Genomic DNA, 22546 nt, shown 5'->3' with positions numbered 1-22546 from the left:
TTTCTCCAGGCTGAGCACCCCCAGCTCCCTCAACCATTCCTCATAGACCCCAGAGCTGATTGTTCTTCCCACACCCTGCAGCTCCATGCTGGCCAGGAGGGATGAGTAGGAATGAGGTGAGGAGCTGGAAAGAGTCAGAGCTAAGCCCAGGCCTGCTTCATTCTTGGTTACATAAATACTGTGCTGCCCTTTCTGCATGGAGACAGAGTGTCCATGTGAAATTCCGGAAACAACACCACCTGTGCTCAGCAAGGGTGGACCTGACACAGGATCTCTGTGATGGCACAGGGGTGGAGCAGGAGAGCCATGGAGACCAGAGCCTTTTGTAAATCCCTCTCTAAGGCAGCAGGTTACATAATGGTTGTGAGCAATCCTGGTGTTTACACGATCCATTACTGAGCTCTTTGGCAAGTGCCCACCTGCCACAGCTCAGCCAGCATGACCGGCCAAACGCTGATCTCACATCCCCACAGCCCCACTGAAATGGCTGTGGATTTATCTGGGTCTGAATGAGGTCAGGAGCTGGCCCAGGATCCACAGGAATGGTCAAAGTTGGTGTGTGTAGCAGCTCACAAATCCCTGCCTCTCTGCTGCCCTGCAGGCTCTGAATCCTTTTAAGGCTGCTCTGCCACAGCTTTTGGGTCGATCTAGCAATTGAAAAATATTATTCCTAGTTGTCAAAACAGAAAAAAATGTACAAAAAAATATAGATTTCACATCCCTGCACAGAACTTCTGGCTGCTAGTATTCTTTCTTCACTTGTAATGACAAATAATGCTAACCTTAACCATTTTGCTTGGCACCTGGGATTGTGTTTTCTGCAGTCATTACTCTGTCCAGAACAGGGAACAGTTTGTAATCACTGTTTTGGTTTTTTACCTGCCTCATGTCCAAAAACAAGGCTAAAGCAGAGGATTAAAGGCTTTATTAGCATGGGAACAAAAGCCACATCAGTCACAGGATCCTGGAGATCAGAAAACACCTCATTTTGGAAGACAGTAGGAAGTATCTCTGTTATCTCACAGAGTATTGTCACCTGTGGGAGGGTTCTTGGTCACCCAAGCACTATGGCTTTCTTCAAAATTAATTTCTCATACATTGTGTCTTTTTTCCACATCTATCCATACCAAATTTGCTCCCAGGGATTTGTTTTGCTAAGGGCCTGCGAGCAAATAAGAGAGAGAAGCAGAAGAGAAACAGAATAGAAAACAGAATAGAAAAGAGGAGTTCCTGAGTTCAGGGTCTGCCCAGGTGTGACATCAGCGATATCAACACCACAAAGGTTTTAAAATCAGACCAAAGAGGTTGTCACAAGGCCAGAGAGGTGGTCATAATGTGACAGCAATAGATTGCCTGCTGCTATGTCATTTGTCACCTTCCCAGTACGGGCTGAGTCCTTGGAGGTGATCCTGGATGAACTCAGTGGGCAGGTAAATGTGCAGTGCTAACAGGGAGGGACCTCCCTGGTTGTTGGGTCCCTCCTCTGCACACTGCAGGACGGACAGCCACGCTCTGCAATTTCATTCATAAATTCTTCAAGCCCAAGTCAGTTTGCACAGTCCAGTGATATCCTGCCATTTCAGCACAGGGTGGTCCTTCCAGTTTTCAGAATAATACTCCAGAGTGTCTTCTAACAAAATGGATGTGATATAAGCAACTGCTGCATTGAATATTTCACTGCTAGACTTGTAAATATGCAAACCCATCTGGCTGGACCGTATTTTAAGAGTATGGATGCTCACTTATGTTATTATGAGGCATGGGAACATTATGATGTGCTGTAAATTAAACAGGGATGTCCTGCACAAAGAACTTTCCATCCCAACCACATTGTAGGTGATTTCTAGGAATAGTTTCTTCTGTTTCAAGAAGAAAATGATACAAAAGCTAAACCTAGAAAATCTTTATGGAGACTGACCCAGCTATCACCCCCCAGCTCTCTGATTTTGCAATAAAGCAGAAGCTGATCAAACCCCGTGGAGCTGTTCAGGGTGCAGGGAAGTCTCCCACATACCACAGATATTTACTGAACAACTTCAATATCTTGAATCAAAACAAATGGGGCAGCTTTATCAGTAGACTTTCCCTGCTTTTCTAATCCTGTTTCTCATGCAAGCTCATTGTAATAATCCAGGCTGGATGTTGTCCAGGCAGCTGGTGGATGTTGTCATTCTTCCATTGACTTGACAATGGAGGTGTGGGCCAAGAGTGAGAACCTGGAAGAATAATTGCCTTGACCAAGACGGGTGGGAAAAGGCATCGCTGGCAGTTTTGGAGGTAGTAATTACTAAAAGCCATGCAAAATCCTCTCCATCTCTTTCTGGATGATTGAAAGGATTCAGCTCTGCATGCCATCACTGGGGTTTTTGGCTTGGAGAGGTATTTGGAAGTTCATTCATTACTTGTTATAATCCCTCCCAGTTCAGCTGTGCTGAAAGCGAAATATTTACATTAGAAATAACATCCTCACTGCCAGTAACTGAGCTGCCCATTGTAGAACCTGTGAGGGAAATGAAGTCTTTATAGTGCTCTTTGCTCTGCCATTCTGTTGATCACTCAGATTTTGCTCCCATGGTACTCCAATGCATGTGTGACCTTCAAAATAAACCCAGAGCATGGCAGCAGAGCCAGCTTTTTTTTTTGCTATATAGAAGAAGAGTTTCACATACTTCCCTTTTGAACTACCCACCACTTGAATTTGTGACCGGTTTTGGACCTTGGCTACGTCCGCTCTGCTCAGACTTTCTTACTTTCCGCAGATTTATTTTGCCCTGCTAACATGATTTGAGTCCAAACACTACATCACAAATGTGGGCTTTTCGGCAGCTCTCCAGCACTGTGTTGAATCTTTCTCTTTTGCCTTGCTTTTAATAATTCCAGTCTATGTGGACAGAGCTGCTGCTGCTTTTAAGGCATGTCTTGTTGAAGCTTTGCAGGCTCCTTCAGATTTGCCCAGGACTCTGTTATAAAAGGAGAAACTAAATCTCTTATCCATTCTACTTCCAAATCTATGTGTTTCTCTTATTTCCAAACACTTCATTTAGAAAGCTGGCCAGAGAAGCCTGAGCTAATGCCACGTGCCTCATGCAGTTCTGTTGTTTAGTCCAGGCAAGCTTTGCTTTTGTAAACTTTTTTAGAGATCTAGAATTAAATGTGAAACATGAGTCAAACAGTTTTTGAATGTGTTTAACTTGGAACACTTCTTAGTTATGATGTCCTGATTCAGTACAGGAGAATGCACTTTTTTTGCCCTTGAACAGCTTTGTAAGATGGTTATCAACTGGATAGATATGGACTTACTCATCTTGCTCCTGATTCATTTGCTTTGGTTACTCCAACTCCAGCAAGGCAAACCAGGAAACTTTGCCAAAGAAACTCACGTTTCTGTGACTTCAAAATGAAAAGAAAGCCTGGGTCTGCAGGAAATGTTCCCTTCTTTGAAGGAGTTTAGAGCAGACAGGCACAGAATCCACTTTGGCCCACCACTGCAGCAGAAACGTTTTCTGCAGACCAGGTATGGGGGAATTGAGCACAGCCATGTTGTGGAACTCTTGTCTAACCCATAAACCTGTAGACAAACTCCATTGCTGTTTGATAACTGCAGGGCCACACGGTGGTTTGAAAGATCCTTTTGGACCAGATTTCTTTAGCCTGGTTCTTTCACCTCAAGGGTGTCTTTGTACCAGACAACTCCCATTCCTCCTCCAGGGTCTGATCTACTGTTTGCAGCCCTGTTGGCAAATGCTGCCTTTTTATCCCTCTGGCTTCATCTTAGGTTTTGCCTTCCACTGTCAGAGCTGTCGTGCACACCTGCAGCAGGTGAACATCAACAGTGCTTGCTTCTGGTCAGCCCTGCTCTGCAGCAGGATGTGCTGGCTCTTAGGGTTTAGGAAAACTCCATCAGAGTGCATTACATCCCTCAGGGAAAATTGTCTCGTTATGGCCCCTCCAGTGCCTCTGGAGCTGTTCTGTGCTGGGTCAGACAGTGGTGCCAGGCCCTGGCTTTGCCCTCACCTTAAAGAGATTTGCACCACACATAAACATTGCTTATCATGACTTCCTCTCTTCCGAGCGCGGCACGGAGAACTCCTTTTGGCATGGAAAAAAAATAACGGTAATCTACAGCCCCCATATCTGCCCTGTATCAAGGTCAGAGCATTCCTGACCTGAATTCTGGCTCTGATGCCTTGGAGCTCTGTGTGTGCTCTCTGGTTTAAAGGTTTTCTAAAAAAAAGCTATTCAAAACTCGTAACAAAAACACAGAAAAAGCAGGGCATGGTCTGTTATCCCAAGTCAGCTCGTGGAAACTTGCTGCCAATTGACCAATATTTTCCACTCATCTGAGATAGTGATGGAAGTCAGTGTTCATTTATTACCTCAGCTGGCCTAAAATGTCACCAGTGGTTGTTTATCTCGGCTATGCACCTCATGCTGTAGCCTTGGCTGCTTGACAGTGCAAAACCAAGAGGGACTCAGTCTGAAGTCATGTTTTATTCAGTTGCCTCTGGCCAGACTCGTTCTGTTACCCTTGTACAGTCACGTTCTTTGTGACAGTTGGCCAGAGATGCACCCGTGTACATCAGGAGTGGCTCAGAAAGCCACAGTGGAAGTCCAGGACCTGGAGTCCCCACCAGGAGAAAAGAAGTTGTGTCCATGTGAATGGCTCTGTGTTGGTTATCTGCAGGTGCTGGGTCCTCTTGTGAATATTTCAGGCCTCATCTGCACTGTCTGTGTGGAAGAACAGTTCTAATCGGATCAGCTTTGGCATGTTACTAAGTGAGACCTCTTGTCATAACCCAGACTTATGGTTTGGTACTCGCTTGGCTTTCAACAAACTGGTTCTCTTCTGTGGGAACAGAGTTTATGTGCAAAAGCTCTGATTAAACCATTTCATTGTTCTTTTTTAAACAACAAACCTGTGTTTGGTTGTTACAGTAGAATATTGACATTCATGTTTCAGCCTAAAAGCAAGTTTAGAACATCTTGTTTTGGAATTTCATATTTTTTCTCCCACTGACAATCATTCAGATCCCATTCCCTCAGCTCTGGACACAGAGATGTTTTCTCCTAATTTTTTGGAGCTGTGGACACGCTCCAGACTCTGAACATGCAGGGTTTTTTCTATCCTGCAGATTTTGTCCTTTCAGAGATGGACAAAATTAAGTATATGGCTCCTCCAGATTTTGCCAAAGTTTGGATTTATGCACAGACAGAAGAACTGGAATTTTGCTCTTGTGATTGGGTACTGCTCTGCATTTAACCTGTGCATGTTTTTGAAACGGATCTAATACTAAGGTAGGCAGAAACAGAGACTCTACATGTTGGGCTTCTCTGAAGACCTTGTTTGAGATGGAGATATTCAAATATTCTCTTGGAGAGGAGTCCAGCATGTTTCCTGCCTAAGAAGCCTTCACTCTTCAAGCTATGAGCATGGCTAAGTTACTTCTATATATACATTTTTAGAAATTTGTATGAGAGTAAAATTCCCATTTTGGCTCAGAGCATTCAGGGTTTTTGCCACTGCTCCTATTATTACTTCATTATGTTCTTTCTCTTCATGATTCTTTTGCATCATATTGCTGAGTTATGACCCTCCATGTCTGGTTTGCAAGATCATTGCTTTGCATTTGTGACCAGCACTCTCCAAATTTCATCTATTTGATTTTAGCAGCTGTTAAATCTGTTGTAGTTTATTACCCTGTTCATTTGAACGTCTTTCTTGGCTGCTCTGTGTTTAATCCCTTAAAATATTTTCCTTTTTTGCTCGTATGAGTGTCACATCCCTTTGTTGTCAGCACAGGAGCAGATCAAGCCATCACCCAACCAGCCCATGGTTCTGGGTTTGTGAGGCACCTTCACTGTGGAAGGTAAAGATCTGCTGAGGGAGATGCTGAAGGGATTGATGGCTGTTTACCAGATCAGTCTCACCCCATAATTAAGAAAGGATGTTTTTTTAACCTTGGGGATGCAGTTCTGCAGGGGTCACTGGTGGGGTGATTGTCACCCATGACGTTTATCACCCAAGGTTTTTCAAAACAGACTGAGAAGCTCCGTCATGGGAGAGTTACAATGGTGTGTCTGTCACTCTGTGTGCTGCCATCTGTGGCATGAACAAGACAGGACATCGTGGAGGGGGCAGGGGGGATTGTTCTCTTGCAATATTTGCTGTCTTAGTCTTGTGTGGTCCTTGCCAATGTGTGTTTATTTCCCTCTTCACAGCCCGTGTGGTTTTCTTCTGCATTCAGAGAAATTTCTGGCTGTCTGAAAGTGCCTTTTCACCTGCATGAAGTCAAAGAACAGAAACAATGTTAATTTGAGACAGGAACAGAAGTTTTGGGTCCTTTACCTTTGCTTTCTTCCAATGATCCTGAAATTATATAATGAATTCTTCTAGCATAGAGAGAAAGAAGACATGAGGCTTAGATTCATGCACACATGGCAAGCATAGCTGTGATATTAAGTCATGTAGTCTTTTATGGGAAACCCCTGGATGTTGGCTGGAATATTTCAAAATCCTGTTATCACAGAAAGGGTAAAACTGGAAAGGACCACAGTGGGTCCTCTGGTCCAACCTCCCTGCTCAATGGAACTCCATTATCAATACTCAGTCCAAATCACAACCTTTTATTTATTTATTTATTTATTTATTTATTTATTTAGTTAGTTAGTTAGTTATTGGGACATAGATGGGGAAAAAATGAAAGAAACCAGAATAGATACCTCCTGCATCACCTCGTGATCTGGAAAAAAGCTTAAGATGTTGTTTGAACTGAGGAAATTTCAGGTCAGTGCTGTAGTGCTCCATCATTGTCCTTCCTCATCATTACAGACTTATATGCTACGTCCAACTCTTCTAACAGTCACAATAATATTTTCTCGGTGACAGCATAATTTTTCTCCTTTCTTGCTTTCACTTCTTCATTCCCCCATGTATCTGGACAAACACAACTTGCAAGCATGGCCCCAGGGTGCCAGCAAAATGTGAAACACAGAGTGATGGCTGTGCAAACCACGGGTTTGCCTCAGAGCCTTTGTCCACACTTGTCCTCTAAGATCAGGATTTGCAGCAATCCATCCCTTTCCCTAAAACTGTACCTGCCTGGCTAATGTTTGGGATATGGGTGCAAAATGAAAGGATGGATTGCTCCTGAGAAGCAGAGCTGTGTCTGGTACTCACTAGTGGTCTGGTGGTAAATAAAATCTGGGTAAACCGACCCAAATTCAAAGTGGAGCAAACCCCACATTTTCTTTCAACTCCACTGCTGGTATTGAAGTGTGGTCTGCCTCTGCTGTGGTGGTTTTACTGGTGAGGAACTGGGGAAGTAGGAAACTGTAAACCCATTTGGTTCAGATAATCTGTTACATGAACTCTGCTGTTGAAGAGAAGGGAAAAAAAGCCCATAAAATATTTATTTAGAAAGTGCAGCTTGTTCCCATTTGTGACCAAACATTTTAAGAAGACTGAGCTTTGTGGGGGCATTTTTGAATGGAGGAGGAGAGAACCCTGTAATCACAAAAGCCTGTGAAAAGAGATTTTTTTTTCCCAAGGAAAAAGCCCATTAAGAGATCTTAATATACAAGCCATGTAGCACCATAATATTGACCTCTCTACTGTCAGCCTGTTCAGCTCCCCTTCTGCAGAGCTTTTTCCTTCAGTGTTTATAGCTCTCCTTTCATGGATTCTCCTCTGTTTTTATCTCTCTCATCTCCCCAGCCTTTCTTCCATTTGGAGCATGAAGGAAATGAGGAGAAGGGTTCTGCCTTAAAATCCAGCTCACTGTGATCTCCCCAAAATAACTGATGCAAGCTCTCACCTCAGGCTGGAAAAGAGGCAGCTGTCACCTCAGGCAGTGGGAAGGAATCAGCAACTGGGTACAGGGCACGATGGGCTGGACCTCTGCACCAACAAGAGAGGTCTTAGTCACACCAAATGTTTGTTGGAAACTTGTGACAGAACAACCCAAATCCCAAAGTTTACAGTAGGAAATGCTAGGTAAAAAAATTATGGTCTGGACTGCACAGGAAAGTAGAGTTTGACGAAGTGTTTCCTTGGGTCTTAAAAGCTACAAAACTCTTCATTTATTGGAGGAGAATTAGCGTGAGGTAATATAAAAATGTTAACTGCAGAGGCTTTCAGAGGAGCTTTAAAGTTAGGAACTTAGCTGCCAAATAACCCATCATACCTATTGCAGGAAAATGCAATGGAAGAATTTATTTTCTGCTGCTAAATTTCACCATTGCACTTCTGGGAGGGGTTGACATTTTTCATGCTGGATTAAGGTGTTCCATACAAGAAATGCAAGCGCCACATTTTTGGGAAATGCGCTCCCCCGTGCCAGTTCACTTGTACTAAAAAGTGCATGTGGGCCCTTTGGTGGCTTAAACCCACCACAAAACTCAGCAGGAATATGGGATTGCAAGGAGTAAATGTCATGTTGAGTAATCACTGCTGAAAGAAAGGGCTCTGTTTTGAACCTAGTTAGGAAAAATTGGTGGTACATTATGGAAGGGGGAGGAGGACATTTCACGAGACACTCCTGGAATAGTTTTGTGTTGGGATGGCTTTTCAAAGGAGCTGATTTAACCAATTCCTTCATCCCCACAAATGTTACATAAGAACCACTGGCAAAACTAACACACACACACACTTCTTGTACAAAGGACTAAAAACCCAACCCAGATGTTTACAAAGCAACCACAAAAGACCGGAAGAAAAACAAACACACAGAGATGTTTTAAATGCAGAGCAACCAACAAACACAGGAAAAAAAATTTCCATGTTCCTGGCAGTAGCTTTTGAACATACTGAAGCCATTTGGGGCAACCCTTCTTTAAACTTCCCCCATGGCAGGTTTGAATTATCAGTTATGTTTTCATTCATCACTTAAGGTCAAAGACTTCATCTTTCAATATAGGCCTACTCCTCTCTAAAAAGACAGACGGGGAAGGTGTAGCAAATCCTCATCCATTGCTTGATGATTGGACCTAATTTGTTTACCCTGCTTTGCCCTGCTTCCCTTCTCCTGACAGAAGCTTTACAGGGAGGACAATAAAAGAGGATGCTCTCGTCTCACTTGTGCTCCTCTGAGAGCAGACTGGCTCCTGCTTCCCTCTGGCCTCCCAGTTCCCTAGGAATGGTTGAAATTGGTATCTTTACAGTTCCAAAAATGAACTGGACCACTGTGCAAATTGCTTTATGGCCACTCACTTCAGGCTGACCTTTTGGGCTCTCTTCTTCTCAGTGCTTTAAAAGGTGAGAGAAGATCTGAGTGGAAGCACTTTGCTCCCAGGCTGAAATGGCTTTCTGTGACACTGGCAAAAGAAAGAGGATGGTTGTGCCATCATGGACCCTTGCAAAGCTGCTCCTGAGAGTGTGGATTGCACTGAGTGAAGAGACTGGTTTCTGCACCACCTTCTTGGTCTTTTTTGATGGAAATCACTACCCTTGTGATTTTAGGTCAGAAAAAAGAGCTTTTCCCCCCCTCTGAGGTATTTCTATGTCTCCTTTGTTTCCTCAGTGTGAATAGCTTGGAAAAATGCATTGCATTTGGACAATTCATGCAGTCACTCCTAAAATGCAGCTTACATTTTCCAGATGGCTTAATAACAAACTGATTTAATATCCTTTGCACTTATAGAAAAGCATTAAAGGGTCTCACAGATTCTTGTGCCTGGATGAGGTGGTTCTGAACTGAGGATTACCAAATACAAGTCTAATTTGGATCCATATATGAACTTCATGGATTTGTTGCAATTAATGTGTTTATTAACTCATAGTGAAGGTATCAGAATTAATCCTGCTTTTTCTCGAAGAAAACTATGCCTGTTACTCCTAAGCACAAGAAAACACTGTAAAAGCTGTTTACTTTGGCTTCTGGTGTTCTGGATTTGCTGAAGAAGGTCATGGCTTTTGTCCTCATCTACCTACAAGGCAAAGTGCTTGAAGAGGAAAAATGCTCCTCTCAGGCTGGAATGTCGAGGTTGCAATTTATCGTACAGGACTTGAAAGAGGAATTTTCAGTTCTAACTTGTTTTAAGAGGAATGGGCTGGTGAAAGAATTTAAGGGCACTTCTGAAATGAATGTTGCCTGTCTATGGAATGGCCTAGAAAGGAAACATCCAAGAGGATCTGTAGCTCAGCTATTCTGCACTGCCTGAACAGAATAATGAAACACTTTTCTTGAGATTTATGAGCCTGGAAAATACACTGCAGATTTCCATCAAGGCCTGAAAATACTACAGTCTGTTGTTGTGGTCTCTAGTACATCTCTTTTTTTACCAGCAGTACTGGCTGGTAGTATTGGGAAGGAATCAGAGATGAAGTGCAAATGCAAACACAGAAAATAAATATATTCTTTATTGTCGTGAGACTCCCAAGTTGCAACTGTCAAAGATGTTTTATCTTTCTAGTGCAAATTCCCTGTTCCTTTTTTTTTTTTTTATGTTGTTCTTTTTGTAGTTAAATACAGCCTCCAAATTACCAGCAGGGCAAGGGGTGGTGGGGGAAGCAGGAATTCTGTCGAAATGCTCTTTCTTTGGAAAATGCACAAGCAATGGAAGTGGTGAGTCCAGCTTCTTTGCTTTCCTCCCTGAAGGGCAGTGGCTCTCAGGAGAGTGCTGGGAATGCTGCTCCATCACCTGATGGGAATGCTCGTCCATCCCTTCCTGTCCAGGAAAGGATGAGTGGGACAGTGAGTCGTGCAATTCATGATTTTGTGTTAGAGAGTGGAATTCACAGAGTGCTAGAGCAGGACCACAAGGTTGTCCCCACTGTGTCTGCTCCAGAGCAATGTCAGAGCTGAGAGGTGTTTGACAGTTCTTACTCCTTCCCATTCCAAACAAATTGCAGTGCTTGGAATTCCGACCCTCTATTTGTTCTAACTGCTCAGAGGAATTTTTTCCTTGGCTGTAATGCCAATCTCTCTTGCTGCAAGTGTTTTCTATCACAGTTTATGTCATAAACCATAAAGCAGATAATGTTCCTTGGCAGCCACATCTGCTGCCATTGTTGGCATTGTTATTTTATCTCTGCTGTGTTTTCTAAATGTTTGAGAATGATTCTGGATGTGAGAAAACGTTTGTCAGGTGATTAGATGCATCAACTCAAGGAATGAAATCTTACCCACCAGTCCTGGATCTCGGCTCTGGGAGTGGGGACCAAACCCTCTGTGTAAACACTTAAAGAAGGACTAATTTGTGCTGTCACCTCTCAGCCACCTTTCTTAGTGCCAGACTCTCAGCAGAGCTTTAGAGAACCAGCTCTGAGCTCTGCTGAAGCCCAGCTTGCAACCTGGGTGTCACAGCGTGGAGCTGGACTCATTCAAAAATCGAGTGATGTCCCCTCTAATAAAAGAACCTGCTCTGCAAGGTTTCCCCAAAGGCATCCCAGAAAAGCCCATGGCCTAAGTCCATCCTGATCCGTGGCTTTGCATCCTGGTAGGAATTGCTTGTTACAAACTCACAGCATGTGGGCTGGGCCAGTGATTTCCTTGTAAGGTGCCGTGGGCAAGGACAACAACCCCAGTTGCATTTGCAGGGAGCAATTTTGTGGGTAGAGAATTAGAACAAATGCCTTATGTGTGATGATTGATACTGCCAGGCGGACAATAATTATGATTTACACACGATTTCTGTATTCTTGAGGGGAAATCCCAGTTGCCAAGTATGTTAACGAGGTATGTAATGGTGTGTTAACGGACACCATTAGTTTGCTGGACAAAACCGAGCCCCCTGCCAAAACAAACCTTCTCCAATGGTACGTTTTATGGATCAGCAGATTCTGAAAATGCTTCAGAGCAGGACTGGATGGTGGGGCACATGCTCTGGGAATGGCTAACAGTTTCCTAACCACAAGTTTAAAGGTATCTGTTAGTAATTAAATGCACTTGAGCAGTTGTTAATTCCAGTGTTGTGCAATTTCTCTACGAGGTGCAATAATTGCAGTCCGGAAATCGTTTGTTTTAATGTTATGACCAGATTAGTACGGAAAGGAGTCCCAGCTTGTTGCAGTTCTTGTTAACTTCCATCACCGGGGTCGAGGTGCTTGTCTGTGCTTGGCAGCGTGCTCATGGCCCAGGGCATGCGGGGAGCAGTGCTTCCCAAATCCTTCCTGGCATGGACAGGACGCGATGCTGAGCTCAGCAAGGTTCCTGGGAGATGACACAGAGAAGGGTCTGGCAGACCCTCATGGCTCAGGGTGATTTCTGAGTACTGAGCAAGCTCTTGGTTATGCTGCTTTTGGAAGCAGAAGCAGCTGAAAAACGCCTGCACAGAGGGAATCGGGGTGGCTCAGAGCCTTTTTGAGGTGTCTCAAGGTCTGGGCCAGTGTAGGAGGCCTTGGACTGAACCTGAGTCAAAGATGCTCATGGATACAGGTGCACATTCCCAGTGGGAGCTGCCTGCAGCTTGGCAGGAAGAATCTGTCCTGTGGAGGGAGGGTGGTATCACACCCATCCAGCCTGCAGTGCTTTCCCTGAGAAAGCCTGATCTCAGTTTTCAGATTGGGTTCTTTTGTATAATCCATGCCTAAAAAAAAAAAAAAAAAAAAAAAAAATTGTGGACCTGGACTTTTCTATTTCCAAGAAAATATTCAAATTGTGGGAACTTCTGCAGTACCAGATGTGCTGGACAGCAGAGGACAGTAACATCCTGGAAGTGATGTGCCATAGTCTTTACCCCAGGGGCTGGATCAATGGACAGATGTGAATATCCTGAAATCTCAGAAATCTCCAAAGCACATTTTTTAAAAACCAAACTGTGTGACCCATTTACTCCAGAGCAGAACTTCCAGGGCCTCCCTGGACTTCTTTCTGCCCAGCTGTTCAGCAGAGATGCACTCAATAAAGTTCCTTAAAGCAGATTATTGCTTCAGTTGTGAACCTTCATGTATTAATACAAGAATTTTAGAGCACAAATATAAATTAAACAAATGGCTGACAAGGCTGGAGCGATCCGGCGGTGATTCTGCTTCTTCCTCTGAAAGGCTTCCATTCCTCTCAGACATGATAGTCTAATCTTTGACTGAGACAAGTGTGTTACCTGGATAGTTTCCAGTTGTGTTAATGGGAGCTGTGAAAATCCTGTGCATATCAGCAGGAGAAATGGCCCCCCTTTCCAAAGGGAATGGTTTTGGTCGTCTTTAGTGCATTACGATAACCAGCCACCACACTTAATTACTTTTTGTACCACTTTCCCTCCCTTCCTCATATCTTTATCTCTTCATGCCATAAAAATATTGCATTTTAAAATGAAATCAAGGAGACAGAAAACAGAGGATACATGTTTTGCATAAAAGAAGAAACATGTGTTAGGAATAAAGACCTGAAATGGGCAAACATATTGAAGACATCCACGCCTTCCCTCTCCCCCTCTGCCCCTCACAGGGAAGCAGGAGGGAAGCACCTCTCCCACCTCTCTTTGCTGGGATGGGGGCTTGGTTTTCCTGCAAAACCAACCAGTTGTCCTCGCAGGAGAGGGGTCAGGCAGGCTCAGAGCAAACTGTGGGGTTTTTCCACCTTGTGCTGTTCCGTGTGGATGTGAGCATGTTCTGGTTCTTGTGCTAGAGCTGAGCACACTGCTGGCACAGGCAGGTGAAATTCCTCTGGCAGAGCCAGAGATGACTCTGGATGGTTTTTCAAGGGAGTGATTTGTTCTCATTGCTCCTGGGAAGGACAGAGAGGCATGGATTAATCACGTTCATCCTCCGTGACAGCCCTGCTTAGGACATCCAGTGTATGCTTGTACTGAAATCAGATGTGGGTCAATTTAAGTGAACTGTAGTTGGCACGAGTAATCCAGCATGGATTGCACAACTTTCCCATGAAATTCTTCAAGTGACTCACTCACAAAAACCTTCCTGCTGCTGCTGACCTGCTCCTTTCACCTGAACTGGGTCTCAAGCTGTGCTTGTGCTGTTCTGCAGTGATGCCAGGGCAGGCAGAGATGAAGAATGAAGGGCTTTCAGGGAGTCTGACTCCACCTGGGCTGCTCCTTCTTTTCTTCTTTGCCAAGAAAAATAAAAATATATTCTCCCCACCAACTCCTTTAAAAGGTTGAGGGGGGAAACTGCAGAAATATTTTAAGTGCTTGTTGTTTTTCCTAAGGGGATGAAAATGCAATGTGGTTTTATTCTGGCCATGCAAATATTTATGTGAGCAAGGGAGAAGCAAGATCAGAGAGAATCACTGGGTTTGGTTGTGACACAGGCTTTGGTGCCAGAGATGTGGATTTACTCTTTGCCCTGCCAGAGCCTGCCTGTGTAACCTTGAACCAGTCACGTTCACCTCTGTGCCCACAGCTCCCATCTGCTACAGCTGATTTCAGCCCTTTTTTGGGTATTAGCTGCATGGGGTTGGGACAGATTTGGGGGAAAAAGGAGCTTTTTAACTCAACATGAAGATCTGAGTGCTTAGGTGATGTAGTAATCGTGGAAAATTATGGCAATTTGAGCACAGGAGGGCACCTCCAAAATTTGTGCAGTGCCCTGCACACTGTGCTTGGTTTGCTGGAGTCTGCTCCGAGCTGCTGCTACGCCAACAATGGTCTGCATTCAGCAAGTAGCTCCTCAAATTTCCTGTGGATATCCCCAGCAAATCTGTATTTAAATAAGCAATAGTTTCTTAATCCTGGGCTGCAAGTTGCCGGGGCAATTTGTACTCAAGGTGAATGCTGAGGTTAGGGAGATGTTGAGATGTATAAAAGAAGCTTGCCATCGAAATTGTTTCCAGCTGTTTTCATTATGCCCCACTTCTGCAGAATAAACTAAACATTTTAGCTTTCAGCTATTTCCTTCTGGACTCTGTAAAGCTACCTGTTCTCAAAAGCATTATTTGGTGTCTTTAAGTGCTTTAGTCTGATGTTTTTACAGTTGTATTCAGCCAGTCAAGAAAAATGCCTCTAAATAGATAGGAAAGGCGGCTGAAAAGATGGAAAAGCAGTTTGATTAAATGAAAACATCCATTCAGTTTGACTTGTTGAAAGCATAAAAATATTTTGGTAATACATTTTGGATATGCTAGAATTTCTCAACAGTCTTTTATTCTAGTCTTCCCCTGCCAAACTGGCTAAGGCCATAGAATTTAGTAAATAACATGAGCTGGTGTCCAGTTTCCTCCACATTTCTTGTCATATCTAAGTGGACACTGTAGCCCAAATGACTCAGGGCAGGGTTCAAACCTGTGTCGCTAGGGCCACTCCCAGTCCTAGCAGAAATGGGTAAAAATTTGAAATCTTTTGCTAAGATAAACACCCATCTCAAAGAAATCAACATTTTGCTAAATACTTTCATCCAAAGGAGTGGGCAAATTATGTCCAAAGGGTTTGAAAGACATTTCCTTGGCTTTTGCACCAAAACCTGAAGCAGTTAAGTACCTGCTGCGACCATCCTGTGCCTTACCAAGGTCTTAGAGGTCAGATCGTTCATCCAGAAAGATCTCTCTCTGGTAACTGAAAAATTTATTCCCAGAAGGAAAATATATTCTGCCCTTTCTTTTTAGTGAACACATTTCTGTCTCTCTCTGAAGAGTGATTCTTGAGTGCTGGTTGCCCACTTGCCCAATATGAATATGCTACCTTAAAAGAAAAGTAATTGATTTTTGGCCAAAAGGACAGGAGAAAGGTTAGGAATGTGCAAAAAGGTTTCTCATAACTTTGGAGGAGGCAGATGTTTCTCTTCTGTTTCCAACCTTCATTTTCTTTGCATGAAGAACGAGTTCTTTAAAACCAAATAAATATCCCTTTGAGAAGAGCATGGTTCCCACTGTTATTCTTCACATTAACTCTTTTGTACCTAAGGCAGAGTTTAGCTTGTTGATTTTTATTGCAAAAACTGAGAAGAAGAAAGACTACAGTGCATTTTTTTTTTCTATAAATGGCTTCAATTACAGCTTATGAGCTGGTCAAAAGAGTAACAACAGCAACAATAACAAACGCTCTGACATCTGACATAATATGGATTGTCATTGCTCATTCTAGGTAGTGTAAATATGACTGAAAATACTTTCTTCTAGCAATTAAGATTTCATTTAAACATCCATAATTGCAAACATAGCAGCACATATTTCATATTTATAAGGATGACAGAGGAGGCTTTTGGAAGCAGTAACCAAGAGCAGACTTCTTCTGGGGCAGGCAGAGAGGAGAGCCAAGGAAAGGTTGTTATTCCTTGTAGAAGTGCACAGGGTGATGTCCCCTGTCCCCTGTCCTGACTGGCTCCTCTGTGCAGGAAAAGTAGGATATTTCCTGCTTTTCTTGGTGATGGAGAAAATGGGATGCCATTCTCCTCCTTGGGCACTGAGACCAAACTGTCTTGGAAAAGCCTACAGCCTAAAGAAAAGGTGAAAAATGTCTAATTTCAGGTTAATATCCTCCCCCTGGGTATGCCCCTGAGGCTAATGCTGCTAATTCCATGCTCGGCAGCCCCCATTTCCCAGAGAAAAGGACTGAAATGTTTCCCAGGACAGAAAGCCTGGCAGGGGAGAGCATCTGTGTGTGGACGCTGGGACCTCTGGGGACTACTGAGGCAGGGCCAGAGGCTGGGGGTCACTGATAAGGTAACCTTGGCCACAGTTTGTCTTCCTAGAGTCTGCCTGATGGGAAATGTGGACAAAAGCCTTTGTGAAGCTCTGCTTGCCATATGTAGCTCTCCAAGGCTGCTGGGGAGACTGGGCCTGTTTATCCACCAGGCCTGAGAGAGGCATTTGGTTCCTAAGTTTATAAATCAACAGGGTGACCCCTTTTCCAGAGGGGAATTACAGAAACTGCTGTCTGAAGTCTGGCCATGATGGGATCAATGAACTCCCCAGTCCCTGCTCTGTGCTGGGCATTTAGGACTTTCAGGAGTCCCCACTAGGAAATCTTGGGAGGAAAGAGAAATGTGAAGGGCAGAGGCAAGTAAAAAGCGCCAGGGAAGGGTGAGACAGGAGCTGCCTCAAAGGAAGCCTGTTGTAGTCAGTGCAGCAGGACTGGGGTGCTGAAAGATGTGACACTCCTGGCATGGGCTGAGTGTCGTGGGAATCTGGGATAGCCAAAGCAGGACATGGTGGTGTAACAGTCAAGGGACTGAGTTACACACACCAAGTCAAAGCCTGTGTGGGGTCAAGAGTCAAACCACTAAAACCAAGCAAGAGAGGAGCTGAGGGGTTCACCCACTTATCTCAGGCCAGTGGGCTTCCCTGCCCAGGGGGCTGTGGGATCCCTCCCAAGGAACCTGTGCTAGGCTGAGAATAGGATGGAAGGCAGAATGAGGGAGTCAGGAGAAAGAGGGGTTTTCACACTTAAAAATCACAGGTGGCTCTCCAGGGCTCCCTATGATTTATTGTTTCCACATTGTGGGAGCGGGGGACTCTCAGCCCACCCACACTCAGCCTTTTTTTCCTATCACAAACACCAGAACACTGAACATGTGAGGGAGTTCCACATGTTCATACTGGGCTGACTTCTTCCTCACCCCTGTGACCATTACTGTCCACAGAATCATGGAGTGGTTTGGGTTGGGAGGGACCTTAAAGATCACCTCATTCCAGAGCCCCGTTTTCAGCTGCAAGAGCACTTTGCAGCCATGTCCTGGGTCTACTGGGACACCTGGGGACATTTATGTGACTTTGCAGAGACGTGTGGCACAATCAGACAATGTTCCCCATCCAAATGCACCTTTATCCAGTCTTCCTATATAAAGAGTTTTTATGCTGGTTGTAGTTCTGGAAGTTTTAGGGTGAACACTTGCAGTATTTTTCGCTACCCTCTCGTTTTTCCTTCCAGGCTCTCCTAAATGCCCAGAATTTGGTACCTTTGGAAGATCCTAGCAGCTGGATATCAGCTGTGCTGATGCAGGGGAGCCTGAACTCAGTTGCCCCACTCTGCTCAGTGTAAGTATTTTGCCTCTGGGGCTCTCGTGTGTTCTCACCTGAATTTCTGGCATCACTGGCTGCATGTGAGCACAGGCATTACTGTCACTTATGGATGATATTTTTCATTGAGCCACTTGAGAGTGAAGAACCTGTTTCCTGTTTAGAGCTCAGAGAGCTCAGCCCAGCCGTTTCCTTGCCAAGGCTTTTGGAAAAGAACACTCTTTATGTCCTTCCAAGCACTCTGGAGATATCTGAGTTCACATCTGACAAATGGGTACAGATGGATCTCTCTGCTCCTGCCCACGTTCTGCCCGAGTGGGGCTGGGGATTGTGGCCACATCCAAGGCTGTGAAAAGCTGGGTTAACATGGGTTAATTCATGATTTCACCCTACCAAGGAATGTGGCCTGTCCCCTCATGGAGCAGACACCAGGCCTCTGTTGGTTTACACAAGTCCAAAAGAAAACCAGTCTGGAGTCCTTGTACTCCAGCTCCTCACATGATTAGCACCAACCCAAGCACAAAGTTTGGGGTCCTGCTCCGCTTGTTTTCGTGCATTTCCCATGCATGGGTTCGTGCTGCTCTGGCAGGAGATGGAGGATGGTCACACCTGAGGAATTTGCACAGGGATCTGTTTCAACATGGGTGATTTCTGGCAGAAAGTGCTAATCTTTTAGGGCAGTGTGAGGCATCTCTGCATGGGTTAAAGCTGAGTTGAGCAGCTCACCCAGGGAGGTGTTCCAAGGGCTTTGTAAGGCAATGGTGCAATAGAGAGAAGCTTAAAGAGTGCCTGGTTTTGGGATTGTTTTCCACACTGAGTCTTTCCAGATCACATATTCCTAAGGCCCAGTGCAGTATAATGACAGTACCTGTTCTGAAAGAGGGAAGGAGGTTCTGGCTTCTCCAAGCTGCTATCTAGAGATGGTACCCTATAATCTTACCATCAAAAGCTCTCCATCTGCTGTTTGATCATATTATCAGGCAGTGATCACTTCCATTCTCCCTCAGACCCCAGGAAAATCTCTGTGGAATTTAGCTGGACATCTAAATGTGATGTTATTATTTTATTACATCTAATAGGATAAACTTTTGGGTGTTGCCACAATCTAACTAAAGCAGGGCATCCTTCCTGCTCCAACAACAAAGAGGAACATTTAAAGTATTTTTTAGATGTCACTTCTATACAACTCCACCAGTTTAACTAAATTTCATCCTAAGGGATATTTCTATTTAGGAGAATACTGCTGATGCTTGATACAGGAATAGGAGGAAGCTCTTTAGCATATAAATACCTTATTAAACCTCAGCACACATCTCTTAGCAGGCAACAAGTCCATGCCCTAAGATCTGAAAAATCACTCTGTTGTGGGGGGAAGGATATTGTATTCGATAAATCATATGGAACTATTTATCAGCAATCACTTCTTTAACTTTTCCACAGTCTTCAGTTTCAAAGGGCATTTTCAAGTGACTGAAGTTTGTACAGAGCAGTTTATTTAAAAAATTATTTTAGGAAAATTACCTCAGGCTTGATTGTGTATTTATGAAGGGTTTCTCTTTTTTTTTTTAAATATTAACATAATGTAAGAAAATTACTTTATTAAGAACAGTGGAAAAATGTGTAGAGAAACAGAAAAGATTTTGTGGCAGACAGTCTGTAATGGGAAAAGTTTTGCTTGTCGTGCAGTCACGAAGGGCAAAGTCAGTGGAAAGACCTTGATTTTGATGGGCTTTTGATTAGGCTCGTTACCAGTGTGGGATTGTTCATCACAGAACCTTGAGCTGTTTCTGGTTATATCTACATCCTCCTCAGCCAATGTATTTGATTTCTCTATTTTTCTCCCTTGCTATTATAAGTGATTATTTTATTAACTTTATTTACCTGCCTCATCCTTCTTGCTGCCTTCTCCTTAGCCTGAATCCCTGATCTTTAGTTAAAAATGAAATTAATGTGCCCATAAGTCAAACAAATGAATGTTTTTTGCCCTGTAACCATTGTTGCACGATCTCTCGCAAATCCACGTTGGCCACTTTGTGCTCCTGACATTGTTCATTCCTGGAACAATTCTGATCTGCTGCAGTTTAATTATGATGTGTTTCAGTACACAGCTCAGCGTGGTGCTCGTAGTGATGACTTGGTGATTTTCTAAACCATGAAATAAATCTGATTGTGAGTGTTTGGTATGTGGTTTACAATCAGCTGGATTATGACTTTTCCCAGGGGGCTCAGCCTTTCTACGGTGAGCCCACAGGTTGGAGTAGAACTAGAGTTTTGCTGTGGATTATTGTGGGCTTTAGGGTTGTTTTTATTTAAATGAAACTCATTATTTTTCATTACTTGGCATCTGAACCATGCTGATACTAGGTAGGTTTAGACTGGGAGCCCCAGAGATGAGCTGAAGTGTGAAGTTTGCATGAGCTGTATGGGCAGGGGCCACACTCCTGGAAGGTGGACTTCATTTCATGGCCTTGGAAAAGTGCCTCATGAATCCTGCTGGTTGCCCTTGGAGCTGGGAAAGGGAGGAGGAAAGAGGTGACTGCTCAGGTCAGGGCACATGCAGGGCTGGAGGGGCAGGTTGGAGCCCTGGACATGCTGGGAATGTCAAGGTGCAGCTTGGATTCTGTATAGACAGACAGGATCCTTTCCCAGGCATCCCCGGCTGATGAAAGGGAAATTGTCTGCAGTGACTTGGAATGGATTAAGTAGACAAAATATGAATGTTTGAATAAAGTAGTAGCCACAGCTCTTGTGTAGACAGTAAACAATGGTTTATTGACAGTAAACTCTTGCTCTTATGGTAAAATGTCTTAAATCACTTATTTCCTGAAAGGCTCAGGCGGGTGTCTTTGGTCACTCACACATGTTTTGTACTTTATCTCAAATCAAAACATCCTGATTTCCAGTCTCTGGAACACATTACTGGTCCATGCTTCCCCTGTTTGAATAAAAGGTGGCAAACCCAGCTGTGCACTCATCAAGGCTGTTTTGAATAGCATCTATGAGTTAAGAAAAAGCTGTGGATAGATTAGACCTCAGGATTTGTCCAGAAACGTCCTAAGACTTGTCTTGACAAATGTTGTATTGGACAACTCTTCTTAATCCCTTTCAGCCTGGACTCTGCTGTGATTTCTCTGAAGGAACAGAGTGTTTTGTCTCTCCACCTGATCTCTCCCTGCTCCAGGCTCCAACATGCAGATGTAGCCATGCCACTACTCACTCTCTACTCTGATACTGTCAAAATGAGTCAGGAAAAAATCATCCTGCTAGAAGCAGTTGAGGGATGTGTTTGTTTTGACAGCATTGGTTCTAAGGGTGATTGCACAACCAGTTTGCTGGCTGGTGTGATGGGAGGGCAGGGGAGTGACTAGGGGTGTACTGAGAATAAACCCAGGCACACAGAACTCACTTTGTGACCACTTCACTTGCTTCTACCCACACAGAAACAGATGTGACAGATGTGAGAAGGAGACAGGACAGGCTGTGAACACGCTGGATGTGCCCTGGAGGGGGTGACAATTGCTCTGTGGCACCGAGCCTGTGCTGACTCCTCTCACCTGTGCACAGGTGGTGCATCCATCTTCCACAGCAGGATAAAATGACCCAAATTTCTTCCCCCTGCAGAGGTGCACATCAGCCCTTCTTGCAGGGAGGGTCATCCAGGGCAACCTGCTCCTCTGTGAGGCAGTGCTGGCTGGCCCCAGCACAGGGGCTGTGCAGGGATCCACGCAGTGATGGAACTCCAGCCTGAGCCCCTTTGTTAGGAGGAGAGCACAAGACAGAGGAGGGGAGCTGGAGGGCTGGACTGGGCTCCCAGAAAGTGGTGTGCAGTGGGCATGGCAGAAGGAAGGGAACAGAGTGTGGGGGCTGCCTTGGCTCTTCCTCTCTAGAATGGATCCCTCCGTGAGGGCCAGGCTGGGTGGGGCTCTGAGCAGCCTGATCATTGTGCAAAGTTCCCTGCCCAGGGCAGGGGGAGTTGGAACTAAATAGTCCCTCAAATCCCTTCCAGCCTCAACCATTTTGGGATTCAATGTTTGAAGTCTTGCCTATAGTCCTGAGCAGCCCAAAGTCTGGACTGGTCACTTCAAAATCTCTCTCGCAGCCCTCAGCATCCAAAGGACTCGAATCCGTGATCCGTCCAAATTTCTTTTCCAGTGAGGGACTCTCTGTGACCCTCTGTCTGGGGCCCTGGCCTCGGGAGGTGAAGATTGCTGAGCACTGTGTCAGCTGTATCCAAAGTGGTTTTTGTTTAATGGTCTCTGCTGCTGTTTATATTTTCTAATGCGCTACGGCTGGTGTTTGTTGCCATTAAAACTTCATTTGTTTGGAGGATCCTTTCAACAAACTGAAATCCAATAAATCATGAGAAAAATATTTATTATTTCAACTGGATAAGAAGGGGAGGGGGAAGTGGACAAATTAGTATTCCTTCAGCACCATGTTTAATGGGAGGGCTCTGGGGTGTGTTCGCCGTGGGACTTTGTCCCCAGAAGAACAATTATTTGGCTGGACAGGACCAGCTGAGTGACAGATTCAAATCTGGGAGCAGAAGTGGAGCAGAAATACTATGAGCACTCCAGCTTTATCCTGTCTGCCCATGTAATCACACCCACAGATGATGGTAGCGAGCTCAGAGCTTCTAGATTAAAACTGTCAAAAATACAAGCCTCTAATGCCTGAGTTAGAAATCCTGGGCTGATAAA

At 44.4% G+C, this 22546-nt stretch overlaps 1 long non-coding RNA gene across 1 annotated transcript in view; it reads left to right on the top strand.

Annotated features, from left to right (window-relative positions):
- The first annotated feature begins 11248 nt into the window (after window positions 1-11248).
- LOC119704058 overlaps window positions 11249-22546 on the top strand; it is a 31796-nt gene continuing 20498 nt past the window's right edge. Inside the window, exon 1 of the long non-coding RNA XR_005257829.1 lies at window positions 11249-11436. This is a non-coding gene — a long non-coding RNA (uncharacterized LOC119704058). The remainder of the gene's footprint in view (window positions 11437-22546) is intronic.

This window comes from Motacilla alba, chromosome 8 (assembly GCF_015832195.1).
Source record: "Motacilla alba alba isolate MOTALB_02 chromosome 8, Motacilla_alba_V1.0_pri, whole genome shotgun sequence".
Lineage (NCBI taxonomy): Eukaryota > Metazoa > Chordata > Aves > Passeriformes > Motacillidae > Motacilla > Motacilla alba.
The sequence above is the reverse complement of the archived record's forward strand: the minus strand, read 5'-3'. Positions and strand labels throughout refer to the sequence as shown.